We start from the raw sequence: 14,573 nt of genomic DNA on the forward strand, positions 1-14,573 counted from the left end.
CGGAAGCTGAGGGGCCAGCAAGCTCGCAATAGAATTAAATGTTTATTAACCCCCTCGGGAGCGAAATGCCTTAATCCTCTTGACATTGCCAATTTATTTTCGGATTATTATGCAAAATTATATAATCTACGTGAGGATCCCTCAATCCCCCAACCTTCAGCTACTGTTATATCCTCTTTCTTAGATAACCTATCTTTTCCCTCCCTGGATGCGGACGACCTGGAGTCTCTGAACGCCCCTTGGTCCTTGAAGGAAATTCAGGAAGTCATTCAGAAACTACCCAGGGGCAAAGCCCCTGGTCCTGATGGCTTTTCAAACTCCTTTTACTCTGTATTTACTGAAGCCCTCTCCCCAATTTTGCTAAATTTATTTACGGAAGCTTCCGATATTGGATCCTTCCCACCCGAAATGGTAGAAGCTCAAATAGTCACCATCCCGAAGCCTGGTAAAGACCCCTCTGAGTGTAAAAATTATAGACCCATCGCGCTCCTTAATACGGATGTGAAAATTTTTGCTAAATTAATCGCCAATCGTTTAAACCCACTGCTCCCCCGTCTGATACATCCTGATCAAGTTGGGTTTGTCCATGGGCGCCAGGCTCCTGATAACACCCGAAGGGTTTTGGATTTAGTGGAATGGGTATCGTTCAATAAGGGACAATGCCTTCTTTTATCCCTTGACGCTGAGAAGGCGTTTGATCGGCTTCACTGGGACTATATGCGTCAGGTTTTACATCGGTATGGATTTCGGGGCGATATTCTCCGATCCATTAATGCCCTTTACTCTGATCCCTCTGCTCGTGTCTTTAGTAATGGATTTCTCTCCTCACACTTCTCAATCTCTAACGGCACAAGACAGGGGTGCCCACTCTCTCCACTAATATACGTGTTGGCCATAGAACCTCTTGCGCAAAAGATTCGACAATCATCTGAGTTCCCAGGGCTCTCTGTTTATGATACCTCCCATAAGTTATGTCTGTTTGCAGATGACGTTTTGTTGTTTGTCACCGACCCGGAGATTTCGCTGCCATCGCTCCAAGGCATTTTAGATACTTACAGCGCAGCATCCTATTATAAATTGAATGTTACAAAAACTGAAGCTTTACCTATTAATATTTCACCTTCTTATTTACGATCATTAAAGAGTCATTATCCTTTTATTTGGAAAAAGTCTTCCCTATCCTATTTGGGAATTAATATACCTTCCTCTATTGATGGTGTCTTTACTGAAAATTATGCTCCCCTTTTGCTGCAATTGTCCTCTCTAGCCACTGCCTGGATGAGCCACGAGATCTCCTGGTTGGGCCGTATAGCGGCGTTCAAAATGATGCTCTTACCAAAACTGATGTACCTATTCCGTGCTATTCCATATGATGTCCCAGGGAGGCTACTGCAACAGATGCGCCGCTTGATGGTTTCATATATCTGGAAAGGCAAAGCTCATAAAATGGCCTATAGTCGCATGGTTCGTCCTAAACCTCAGGGAGGCCTTAATCTCCCTGACCTGACTAGATATCATGAAGCGGCCCTTCTTTCTCAAATATGTGACTGGTCTCTACCTCCTGCAGTCAAACCCTGGGTTGATCTGGAGCATGCACTCCTGCGGCACTTTCCCCTCCCTGACCTTTTATGGATACCTTATAGATTGCGACCACAACCCCCTTTATTCCCTAAAACAATATTGGACACTTTAAAAGTTTGGGATAACAGTCTCTTGGCCCATTTCGATTTTGCCTTACCTACCAGAAATGTTTCCCTTCGGGCGCTGAGCAGGATCTTGCCTAATCTCAATTTGTCCTACTGGATGTCCTTGGGCATGGTGTCTTTCGCAGACTTTCTTTCCCCGTCCTCTTTAATATCATACACAGATTTGTGCATTAAGTACCCATTGGGATCATCAGCCTGGTTTTACTATCTCCAACTCACACATTGGTATGCTCTGATGAACACCGGCCCTACCGTATTCCAGACTCCACCACATCTAATTCTGAGTAAATTTAATAACCCCTCCTCTAGGGGTGCAATATCTTTTTGCTATTCCGTACTCTCCCCCATAGCCCCGACGGTTAAGTCCCCTGCTCAGCTCCGGTGGGAGGCAGATCTTCAACGTACCTTTACCTTCTCCCAATGGGAGACTATCTATTTCTCTACCTTCTCTATATCTAAATGCACTAACCATATTGAGATGTATGTAAAACTTTTAAATAGATTATATTTGACACCCTCTAGATTGCATAAAATTTGGCCTACAGTCTCAAAGTTCTGTTGGCGTCTCTGTCATTCTGAAGGATCTATTTTTCATGTCTTCTGGGATTGCCCTGTAATATGCCCCTTTTGGGAGGAAGTGTTCAATCTTATTAAAGATGTCCTGGGTCTCACCTTAATCCCAGATCCTTCCCTCGCCCTTCTCCACTGGTACCCAATCTCTGTACCCAAATCTGACCGATATGTTCTTGGCCATATTCTGATTTCTGCTAAAGCTACTATCGCTCAGAGTTGGAAATCCCCTTCCCCTCCCCCATTTGCCAAAGTCATAACTAAAACACAATCCCATTTTGAAATGGAGACGAGGGAGGCTCCTCACTCTGTGACTATTTCATCCCCTACTGTAAAATGGTATCCTTGGTATCTGTATGTCACAAATGGAGGACCGCCACCCCTATCCCTACCCTCTCCGGTTCCTCAGGGTGCCTCTCCTTTTAATCTAAATGAGACTCCAGAGCGGGACTAGCACATCTAAGTACATGTTCAGGCAGCTATGGTTCCTTTATTGGTTCCTTTTTTTTTTTTTTTTTTTTTGTTTGTTTGATGTCTTCAAGTGTACTGCCACATCCTTTTATTTTATGTATGTTCCCCCCCCCCTTTTTTTTTTTCTTTTTTTCTCTTTCTGTACCCCATAAAAATTTTGTACTATATTCAATAAAAATTTAATGATGAAAAAAAAAAAAAGATGTCAAGGATTTTGTGGCAGCCTGCACTATTTGTGCTCAACATAAAGTCCCACCCATCCCACCCTCGGGAGATCTGCATCCTTTATCAGCACACAACTGTCCCTGGACCCATATTTCTATGGACTTTGTCACCGATTTACCGTTATGCCAGGGTTTCAACACTATCTGGGTAGTGGTGAATAGGTTTTCCAAAACTGCTCATTTCGTCCCATTAAAAGGTCTAACTTCGGCCCCAAAGCTTGCAGAGGTGTTCGTAAGGGAAATTTTCAGGTTGCACGGATTTCCTAAAGATATTGTGTCAGACTGTGGGGTGCAGTTCACTTCTAAATTCTGGAGGGCATTGTGCAGATGTTTTGGAGTCAATTTGAGCTTTTCATCAGCCGACAATCCTCAGGGTACTGGTCAGACAGAGCGAGTGAATCAAGATCTGGAAAAATTCTTTTGAATGTATGTATCGGCCAATCAGAATGACTTGGTCTCCTTGTTGCCATGGGCCGAGTTTGCCCATAATAATTTCTTTCATGAGGCAGCAGGCCACTCTCCATTTTTTATACAGTATGGACTTCACCCAGTGTTACTAGAATTGCCAGCTTTAAGGTCGGTTTCACTTCCAGTCATTCATGATATGGCCAGACGTTTCCTCAGTATTTGGAAGGAAGTGAAGAAGAACTTGTGCAGAGCATCTTCTAGGTACAGTACAAGGTGTCTGCAGACAGGAGAAGGAGGAGGATGCCTTTACTACATACGGGCGACAGAGGGCCTGATTCAGAGCCGGATGCTCTGACCAGAGTGCTCGCTCTGAATCAGGGCCCACCTACCTAACAATGGAGCGGCCTTATGAACGCTCGCATAGCTGTGGGTTACCACCCACAGCTTATGTGAGCGTCCATGATAATGGTCGCGATGGTCAAGACCATCGCGACCATCGGGCTTGCGACGGAGACCCTGTGGTAGGGTCTTGCTGCCGCAAGCCCTGGAGTGATTTTGGCTCTATCAGAGCCAAAATCACTCCCACTGACATCACTAGTGATGTCAGTGGGGCCAGCTTCAAACGGTAGCGTTCCCATGGGAACGCCTCCGTCTGGCAGCCACGCCCCCGGCACGCCCACCAAAGGGGGCGTGCTGTCAATCAACATCGACAGCACGCCCCCTTTGGTGCGAGAGCCAGATCGAAGGATAGCCCGTCGCTATCCGGGTCTCGCGCACGACGGAGTTCCCTCCGTCATGCACATGCGCAGTGGGGCAACATCGACCCGCTTGCGAGCGTCCTGCGCTCGCGAGCAGGTCTGATTGACCCCCAGAGTCTGGCTGTCAACTAGACATTTGCGACTGAAGGTAAGTTCAATGAAATTTGCTCCTAGAGATATTGGTATTGGGACATTCCAGATCCTGCAATTGATAAACCCAGTGGCATATCACCTAAAGCTTTCTGAAATGCTTAAAATACCAAATGTTTTTCATGTCTCCCTCTTGAAACCATTAGTTCTGAATCGATATTCAAAGCACGATGATCCTCCTGCAGCTTTTCCAGTAGATCATCAGGAGGAGTATGAGGTAAAACAGATTCTGGATTCTAGAATATCTCGAGGTACAGCCCGATTCTTGGTTGACTGGAAAGGATATGGCCCAGAAGAGCGCTGTTGGATCAAGGCCTCAGATATTCCCGCACCCCAACTTCTTCACAAATTCCATCAGTAGTTCCCTGGCAAACCATTTGTGGGGTGTTCGGTGCCCACCCCTAGAGGAGGGGGTAATGTCACAGTGCGCCAGACGCCGGAACACACTTACCAGGTCCGGCGGCACTGGTCTGTGAGGGGACAGCGGGCAGGGTGTTCCCGGTACCTGCTGCTGGTCCCCGTCACTTGTTCTCTCTCCTGAGACAGGCGGGTGCGGCTCCCTACAGGAGCGCGCCGTCCTGTTAAATATTTAAAGGGCCATACACGCCCCTCTTGTGATGTCACAGGAAGTGACTGAAATTGCTCTGCATACATATAGGAGAGAATCTGGGGGCAATCCAGTGCCAGAGTATAGGCTCCATACCATACTCCAGCGTTCCTGTGCATTACCTGTTATTCTGATCCTGACCCTGGCTTGTTTGTGACTCCGATTTCATCTGACTCCCTGGTACCGCAGCTCATATATGGTTCCGACCTTGGCTATTCCCTGTGACCTGATTACGTCCTCTCCCTGGTACCGTCTCGCCTGTTAGTATTTTACCCAGTCTGTTGACTACGTTTATTCTTCTGCCCTTCATCCAGTGAGCACCAGCACCTGTATAGGGGAACCTAACCTGAGGGCCGTGACCTGCATGTCAGACGCAGCCAAGTCCATACCTTCTTGCGAGGGTCCCTGGTGATTAGCCCCCGGCACATTATACTCCGCCCTCAGGCATAGATCTAGCCAATCCCCAAAATACGGGTCGCATCCATAATCCGTCCGAGAGTTTGTGACATAGATATAGCATGTTTAGGGCTTCCTTAACATGGAGAACTACTAATCAGTGGTAGATTTCACCTATGGGCTGCTGGCTGTAGCCACCCCAGTAAAATCCGTCACCCGCAGGGACTGCCTAGCAGCAACAGTGACTTCCCATTGGAAGTGCTCCGTGCTAATCAAAGCCAAACAGGCAGTCCCAGAGGGATTTGTTTTCTCGGAATCGGTATGAGATACCGGTGCTCGGGAACCCAGCTATTAGAATCACGACGCTGGCATCCCGATAAGTCTAGCATACCGACACTTGTTGGTCGGTATGCTAACTCTCCACTTGTCCCTACCTTAACCTAACCCTCCCTCATAGATACCTAACCCTAACCTCCCCCCTAGTGCCTAACCCTAACCTCCCCCTCCCCGGGGCCTAACCCTAACCCTCCCACTAGGCTTCTCACCGGTGTTGGGATTTCGTCACCATTGTAGGAGCGTCGGCATCCAGACTGCCGTGATGTTGAGCGCATACCGTTATCTCCCCCTAGGACTGCCAGTCCAGTCTGCAATATCAGAAAGCGCTACCCTTGGCAAGCCACACCCCTGCTATCACAGCAGCCATTACCAGTTGTTAGGGCCTGCAGCTGATGCAGTCCCTAGAAGCCGGGAAGTTTGCAGATTTGAGCACATGCACGGGATTGCAATCATGTGCACAATTACAGAGCCCCTGGCCAGACAGTTGAGGAGCCTCTGTTGCCCCTAATACTCTCTAATATTTGATTAGCAACCATTAAAAGCAATCATATTACTGAATGAATTTGCACTTGATTATGTACTGTAATGAGAAATTTTAGGGCAATATTGGCAGAAAAACAAGGGCATAATTAAGAATGATAGCCCTGTTTGTAAGGACTCATAAATTCCAGCACTTGGGGGACTTTGTCTCAAGGCGAGTGCATCTATACATGTTATGCATGTTACCTTGAGGCGTACAAAAGGCAATATATCTTCCAGCCTTGTATGACCATGAGACATAATTATTGGTGCAACAAATCTTACTTAAACAGAATGTATAATAAGAGTTAATATTTTGAATTCCATCTTCAGTGAGAATTGATACTGTGAACAATGTAAGAATCTAAGCAGCAGCCCCCCGCCCAAAATAAAACAATTCATTGTATGGCTGTGTATCATCTAATTGATGATGATGATATATATAAATATATATATATATATATATATATATATATCTATCTATCTATCTATCTATATATATAGTAGAAAGAAGTTAGGTTTCTTATGGGTAAAGTTTATATAAAAATAATTGTAGGCGGATAGTCATTTCAGGAACTTATTGTAAGTAAGCACACACTGCTAAGTCTAACGCGAAACACATGTTAAGTGGTTGCAAATATTACCATAATTACTGCTTAAACATATACATTTTTTAGCTGACTGTCTCCAATTGAGAGCTACATGGTTGCAATCTTAAAAGCAATAGGAAGTATCCTTTTTGTGAGATGGCAAATGTCAATTAGTGCAACTTGTTGAATGCAAAGTGTTTCATGTGTGGGAGAACTATTTATATAAAGTAATTTGTTCTTAATTTAACCACTTGTAACTGCATTTATTAGCCTTAATTCTATCAAGTGTTTCCCTTTTTTAATATGGATAAAGCAGCACTACCTCACTTTAGAGCGCTCTTTGGTGCTTTTTACCATAAAATTAATCTACCTTGGTTGTCAACTAATAACACATTGGGCCGTATTCAATTAGAGGCGCAAACCCTTTTTCGCATGTTTTTTGGCGAAAATATTACCTAAAAACTTTTCGCCTAATTCAATTCCATGATGATTTTGCCTAAGCGGAAACTCGATGCATTTAATTCGGCAAAAAAGATTCACCACTGAATAGCAGGTGGAAAGAAGTGCAAAATCTTTATTTTGGGGTGCAAACATGGGGAAACGACTCAGAAGTTGGGACAGCCCCCCAAATGACAAATCTGCAAAAAACCCCAAAACCTAAGAACACCCCAAAAAAGATGTAATTTTTTGTGTGAAAATGTAAAAAGTGGGAGGACAAGCATAAAAACTAGCAAAATAGGTCAGGTGTTTTTAGGATTGCAGCAGGTGGATTTTTCACATTTTTAAAAACTAAGGAGACATAAAAATATGCTAGCACCCATTTTCAAGTACCCCAAATTTGACTGCACTACTTATTTTCACCAAAAAGTACTGCTTTATCCATTCTTCACCACTTTAACAAGGACGTTAATAGCAAGCAATTTACACAACTTAAGTACCCAAAATAGCTTTGTTAGGGCTATTAGTACACATCTATATTGATTTCCTATATTAGTGTATCTTTTTTTGGGGTACATGCTGATTTCCCCAATTATTTCAGTAGTTTTCGCCTGTTCCGCATTTGACTATTTGAATTAGGTGACAAGCGGGGACACGCACGGAATGAATTCGCCTCTGAAACAGGCGAATGAGGTGAAAAGTCGGACAGGCAAAAACTTTCCGACTTTTCGCCTCTAAGTGAATACGGGTGTGTGACAAGATAAAGTTGTCAACAATGTCCTAAAATCTCAACATACCCATCTTTAAAAGTTGTCAAAGAATGAAAAACATCTTTCTTAGATTTAAATAGTCACTCGCTATAAATGCAATATGCAGTTACCTTGCTGTTTATGTGTAAGTAGCCATAGTGACTACACTACTGAGGCACCATGGGTTTCACACATTTGGGGCTATATTTAAGGCAGGTTTGACCCTAAATATGTAAAGCAGCACTAATATTAAGTTTAAAGTCTATTGTGTTTTGTACCAAGTTCAAAACCGCCTTTTCGGCCCCCTTGGCCTGAATGTGTAAGTGGTCAAAATGGCCTACCTCCAGATGTTTCTGGATTTTAACATACTGTACATAACAAGCTTTACTTACAAAGTTAGAATAGTAAAAATAAATTAATACATTTTACTGTGTTTTTCGTTTGTTTTGCTACAGCTGGGAATGAATGAACCTTGTTATGGTTATTTTTTAAATTAGCAAGTTAAGTATATTATATGCATTTAATTTTTCGCAGTAGTTCTTCTTTGCAAAACATATGTATGTTAGTTACATAGACACAGTCTTACAGCTTGTCATGTGAAGGCAGAGGGAAAAGGGGAGTGCAATTTTATATTACACAGGATAGACATATCTCTGAGAGGTGTTCCAGAGCCTCTCTGCTTACTATATCATATACCATATGCATGTGATTGCCATGGTAGGCTATGACACTATGCAGGATTAGAAATCATTAATAGTACCCTGAAAATATCAAACCATGGAGAAATTATAAGTATAATGATTAATTTTATATCATGCCATGGAATTTTATGCTTAAAAATACACCTTATATTTTCAAAGGATTGCTGAATTAAGCAAATAACTACTTATTAACTAATACAAATCAGCCAGGGCATTCTTTAAAAGAGTAACATAAATATTACATACAGTAATATAAGAAATACATACAGTATATTTCATCTTCACATCAATTATTCAAATGTGTTCTCATTCACTTAGCGTATTTGTGCCATATGATGCAAAACACACGCGATTTAAATACTCCACCACTGGTAGCAATTCCAGTAATTTTGCACTTTTCTTTAAATTTGCATATTATGTGCATTGCAGCTCACACACACATAGGAGTGCTCAGGAGCCAGCACAGGGGGTGCCTAAAAGAAACCTTCCCCCCACTTGTATATAAAGACGCCTCCTGTTGGCTTCTCTGATCCACTGCTGTGTACGAAGATGCAGCATCGAATTATCTGCGTAAACATCGGACAACTGAATAGCTGCCAGGTAACTCAGGATAGCAGTGTTTTCATGCTGCCGGGTCCAGTGAAGCTGTGTCAGAAGACGCCTCCAGGTCCCCGTTTTTAAGAACGCTGACCATCGCCCCACCCCGTCCATGCCCCCAAATGGCTGCAGTATGTCAATCATGCTGCAGCTTGAGGCAGAATGAGATCTGGACATGTTGAGTGCAGCATCAGTGTGTGTGCAGATCCAGGGCCGGATTAAGGTCTGTGGAAGCCCCTGGGCAACAAACATGTGGGGGCCCCTATTACGTGCCCTTTATGCAGTGCACCCAGTAGTAGTGCCCCCAGGAGTGTTGCCCTTTATGCAGTGCCCCCTATGCAATGCCCCCTCTAGTTATACCCCCAGTAGTAGTGTTCTCAATAGTATTGCCTCCTGTATAAACACCCCCCAGTAGTAATACCCCTGTAGTAGTGCCCCCAGTAGTCATGCCCCCTGTGTGTGCCCAATAGTAATGCCCTCAGTAATAATACCCCTGTAGTTGTGCCCCCTGTGGTAGTGGCACCAGTAGTAATACCCCCTGTGGTAGTGGCACCAGTAGCAAAGCCCCCCCCTGAGTACTGTCCCCTGTAGTAATGTCCTCCCCGAGTAATGCCCCCAGTAGTAATGCCCTCCCCCGAGTAATGCCCCCAGTAGTAATGTCCCCCCGAGTAATGCCCCCAGTAGTAATGTCCCCCCTGAGTAATGTCCCCTGTAGTAATGCAACCAGTAGTAATGTCCCCCCCCCCGAGTAATGTCCCCCCCAGCAGTGGAAAAGCCGCTTGCTTACCTTAAGCCCTGCTTCCGCTGCCTTCTGATCCGCTCGGCTGGCGCTGCTCCTCTGCACTATGGGAGAGACGCATGACGTCTCTCCCATAGTTCACTGCCTGAGCTGGAAGCCGGAGCTCACGAGTGAGCTCTAGTCTCCGGCTCTGGCTGCCGCTATGGAAATGGAGCCGGGCGCCCACTGATTACAATCTCAGCGGGCGCCTGGTGTCTCCGTGCGGCACCGGGGTTAGGTGTCCGGAGGAGGCGGAACTGGTTCCATCTCCTCCGGTTCACTTTAACCCCGATGGCTGAGTGTGGGGGCCCTTCAGGTGTGGGGGCCCAGGGACGATCGCCCCCCTTTAATCCGGCCCTGCGCAGATCTCACACCATCGGAGATGTACGTAAGCCATTGGGTTTGTGTACAACTCTGAATCAAGCCCATAGTGTCCTAGGTACTTAGGAGTTGCATTTTTAACAAAATTGAATTGGTATAAAGTCGCCTATTATACAGAACCATGCGGGCACAAGGCATGGCGTGAGTCCCTCATATCAAACCTCAGTCTTTTGCCTTTTTTACACAGAAGCAATATGAAATGCCACTGTCAGTATTCAAGGTACCCCTGCACTGGACTTTTGGCACATTAGTGATGCGAATCAGGCGCATATTTTGTGAAAAATTCTCTGGTGGGACGCATGGCGTGGCAATGGGGTAGATGTACTAAGCCTTGGAGAGAGAGAAAGTGGAGAGAGATAAAGTACCAACCAATCAGATCCTGTCATTTTACAGGCTGTGTTTGAAAAATGACAGTTAGGAGCTGAGTGGTTGGTACTTTATCTCTCTCCAAGGTTTTATACATCTATCCCAAAGTCTGTTGCCTGCCAAATGGGGCTACTTGGTGCGATTTGAGAATAGCTGTATGTGGACACATCTGTATATTGTTCTCTCTTCTACTCTTCTTTCTGAGCACAAATATAATATATTATCTTGACTTTAGGAAGAGTGCATACAAATTATTAGTTAGGTATGTGATTCATGGTTTTTATATTTATTAGTATACAACTGAACTTTATGTTAGAAATATGCATTTTTTAACCTTTTATATTCACTTTTATACTAAAGCTAAACACTTGACTAATGGCCTGATTCAGCAGTGCACATTAGCTGATTGCAGATTCCCGATTTTCTGTGCATGTGCAGAATGGGTCCTGTGAATCGCACACAGGCCCCCGTATTCCACTGCCTGATTGACAGGCAGAGGTGTTTGCAGGCCGGTGTGGGGGCGGGGATGGCCTGCGTTCCTGGAGACAGGGGTGTGTTGTCCCCATTTTCTGGGAATGGCAAGGCCAGGATCTGCTTCCATTGACGCAGACTTCCTGGCCTCGCAGGCCGATAGGGCCCGGCCAGGCTGTGGTATCGCTTCAGCCCTAAGTTGGGCCTTTCATGCTCTAAATAAATGCATGAGTTTGTTTAAGCCTCTCTTTGAGAAATACTGTGACTTGAGTATGTTAACCATTTGTGCCATGAGTGCAACTCTTTGACTGCTGGATGGTAATGTTCTAGATGGTATGAGTGTGATGAGTGTCACGAGATTAGCATGACAGTCTAAAGCTGGTCATACACTGAGTGTTGTTTTTGGAACTATAATTGCTTAGTGTATGGTAGCAAACGGTAATCATCCATTTGATGAAAAACACTAAAATGATGTCCAAAAAATATTATTCAGACTAGTTGGTTAAATCCAACATGTTAAATTTAACAATCCTCCATCCAGCCAATAATGTGTATTGAATGGGGAAAGCTGAACAATTTTAATGTAACTAAAGTAGGCAGACACTGTCTGCCTACACCTTAGGCAGATAAATAATTACAAAAAAAGGGTGTGGGGTCCCCCAATTTTAACCAGCACTGGTACTTTTCACCTAGAGCTGGTTACCCCAAAATCAAGGGAAAAACCAGTGTGGTGTCCTCCCAATTTTAGAATAACCACTAGGCTTTGCTAGCCTGGGCTGATGTAACCATAGAGGGCACCACAGTGTGGGTATTCACCAACCATGATTCCATCCAGACCCAGGCCAGTTGGCACCAGGGCTGGTTTCCCCAGTATATATCCACACCTGGTGCAAATGCACCTGGGCTCTTCTTTAAAACCAATGCCAGGTGGGTATGGGAGTAATACTGAAAAAATAGGTCATTTTTTTGCCAACACCTACCTTTCCAGTTGTCCAGCAAATAATGCAGTTGCTTTTTTCCCCTCATATCCTATTAGACTACTTCATCACAACTGGAAAAGGTTCATTTAATAGAATAAGTCTGTAAGTAAACTGTTGTTGTTTGTCTATTTATTAAAATATGTTTTTTCTCTAAATCTGTTGCAGTAAACGGATGTGCCTCTGAGTAACTCCATGCTGTGGAGAGTGGCCTAATACCCCAGAGTCCACTATGTCACCACTGCTGTGGACTACATATAGATTCCACTGCCACCATTGCATTAGTCTAATACCGGATGCACCACAATGCCCTGCATACCCAAATGCTTCTTCCTGTAACTGGACAATTTTGTTAATCTGTGCCTGCTATTAGCCCTGTGTTTACCTATTCCTGTTTCTACTGGGTTAATAAACCTTCAACTAATTAATTCATCTGCTGTGTGGACTGACCTCCATTTGCACGCCGCTGCCATCTACCAGCATAGTGTCTGCCATTAGGTACTTGTAGTTCACCAATGAAATTTTTTGTTTTAAACTATTTTTATTACTATTACTCCCATACCCACTGGGCATTGGGTATGGCAAATCTCAGTGCTGGTCATCTTGAAATCAGTGGAGTCCTCACATTGGTTTTTACCATGATTTTCAATGTAGGAGAGAGTTTGATGTCCCCACAGTCCAGAAACATAATACATAGAGAGATAGCATGCTTAAATATTGACTCAAGAGAGTGAGGATGGTGGGGCGAAGTAGGACACAATTTAGATATGATGCCCTGCCCAATAATAAGCCTTCAGGTCAGGGAACCCAAAACCACCACAATGGCTTATTGAGGAGAGCAAGCCTGATCCTGGGAGCATCAGAAAAATATGGCACTACACCTCCCAGATGAATTAGATAAACAGAATAATTCTGACTGCTGCACTATAAACAAAAGAGAAAAATATACACACCCACCAAACGATAAACAAAAAATAGGGGAATAGTTCAAAAGCGCTGTCTGATAGCTGAATTTAATAAAAATGTAGTATAAAATATATTTGCACAAATATTACATGGCAATTACATCAACAACTTGCCAGATATTTTTCTATACGAAGTATTTTTAAATGTTGCAATTAAAGAAACATTGTGGACACAATGTGTACATACAAGTGGATACAGAATAACAACCTTGTTACTTCTAATAAGATACAATTACCGGATAACAGAGTATCCAATGGTTTATTTTCTCTTTTTTACTTCCTGCATATAGATACTAATCATGACTAATTGTTTGCTATAAGTGTAATGTGATTTTTTTTATATGTTTTATGTTGATGTAATTGCCATGTAATATTTGTGCAAATATATTTTAGACTACAGTTTTACTAAATTCAGCTGACAGTGCTTTTGAACTATTCCCCTATTTTTTGCTGATCTTGGGAGGCCTGCTAATCCAAAATAGTTTAGCTAGGCATTTTGGATAGAGGAAAGTTCATAGATTGGGATTTATGCAGGAAGGGTAAGAAAGTAATAGAGGAAATTAGGGAGTTTGTGTATTTTAATAGCAATAATCCTGCTGAGCCATAAAATAATCAGGGAGTGCCAATAAAATAATTCAGCATGAATTTTGGCAAATAAGTCAGCTTATACTCTCAATACAGCAAGTCATAAGAATTAGTACTATAGATGCCCAAGTACTTAAATTTCTTTTTCTGCCATTGGAAATTAAATTGTGAGGTAAGATAAGATACTGGAGGTATGGCTTCCAACTTGGTAATAGTTATTTTATAACGTGAGAGGGTATGATAATTATGGTATTCATGGTTCTGAGCGGCTAGTATGAGAAGTCCGTTGTTGTAGAATGAGCAGACTTTCATCTACGACCAGTGGCAAGTTATTTTCAAAATCGCCCTTCTGTACACCTGAACATCTGGGGAGGCTCTAACAGTAACTGAAAGGGGTTCAGTGACAATGGTAAAGATAAAAGAGACAAGTGGCAGCCTTGTGCTATTAGTGATAGAGATGGACATAAGGAGAGCCACTGATAAACTCCCTAGCCGATTTGAGTAGAAGGCTTTAATTCAAATAAGAAATTTAAGGTTGAGTTTGAAGTGTTGTAAGGCCTGGGTAATTTCTTGTGAGATTATAAAGTTTACTTGGTATTTCTAAAATTCTTAGATGAACCTAGATGAATTCCTAAACTAATTTCTTAAATACAAATACAGCTATACAGCTCAACCTTCCACCAAGCTCAAAAATACATAAACAGTCAATGTATAATGTCAATTTCTTAAACACCTATATAAAGTCAATCCATGGTCTTTGGAATGGGCCTGCTGCGGGAAAGATGTGTTATGGTTCTGTTGGTATTGCTTTTCCTGAGTTCATCCTCATA

Source organism: Taudactylus pleione, unplaced genomic scaffold (genome assembly GCF_031769625.1).
Source record: "Taudactylus pleione unplaced genomic scaffold, aTauple2 ptg000005l, whole genome shotgun sequence".
In the NCBI taxonomy this organism is placed as follows: domain Eukaryota; kingdom Metazoa; phylum Chordata; class Amphibia; order Anura; family Myobatrachidae; genus Taudactylus; species Taudactylus pleione.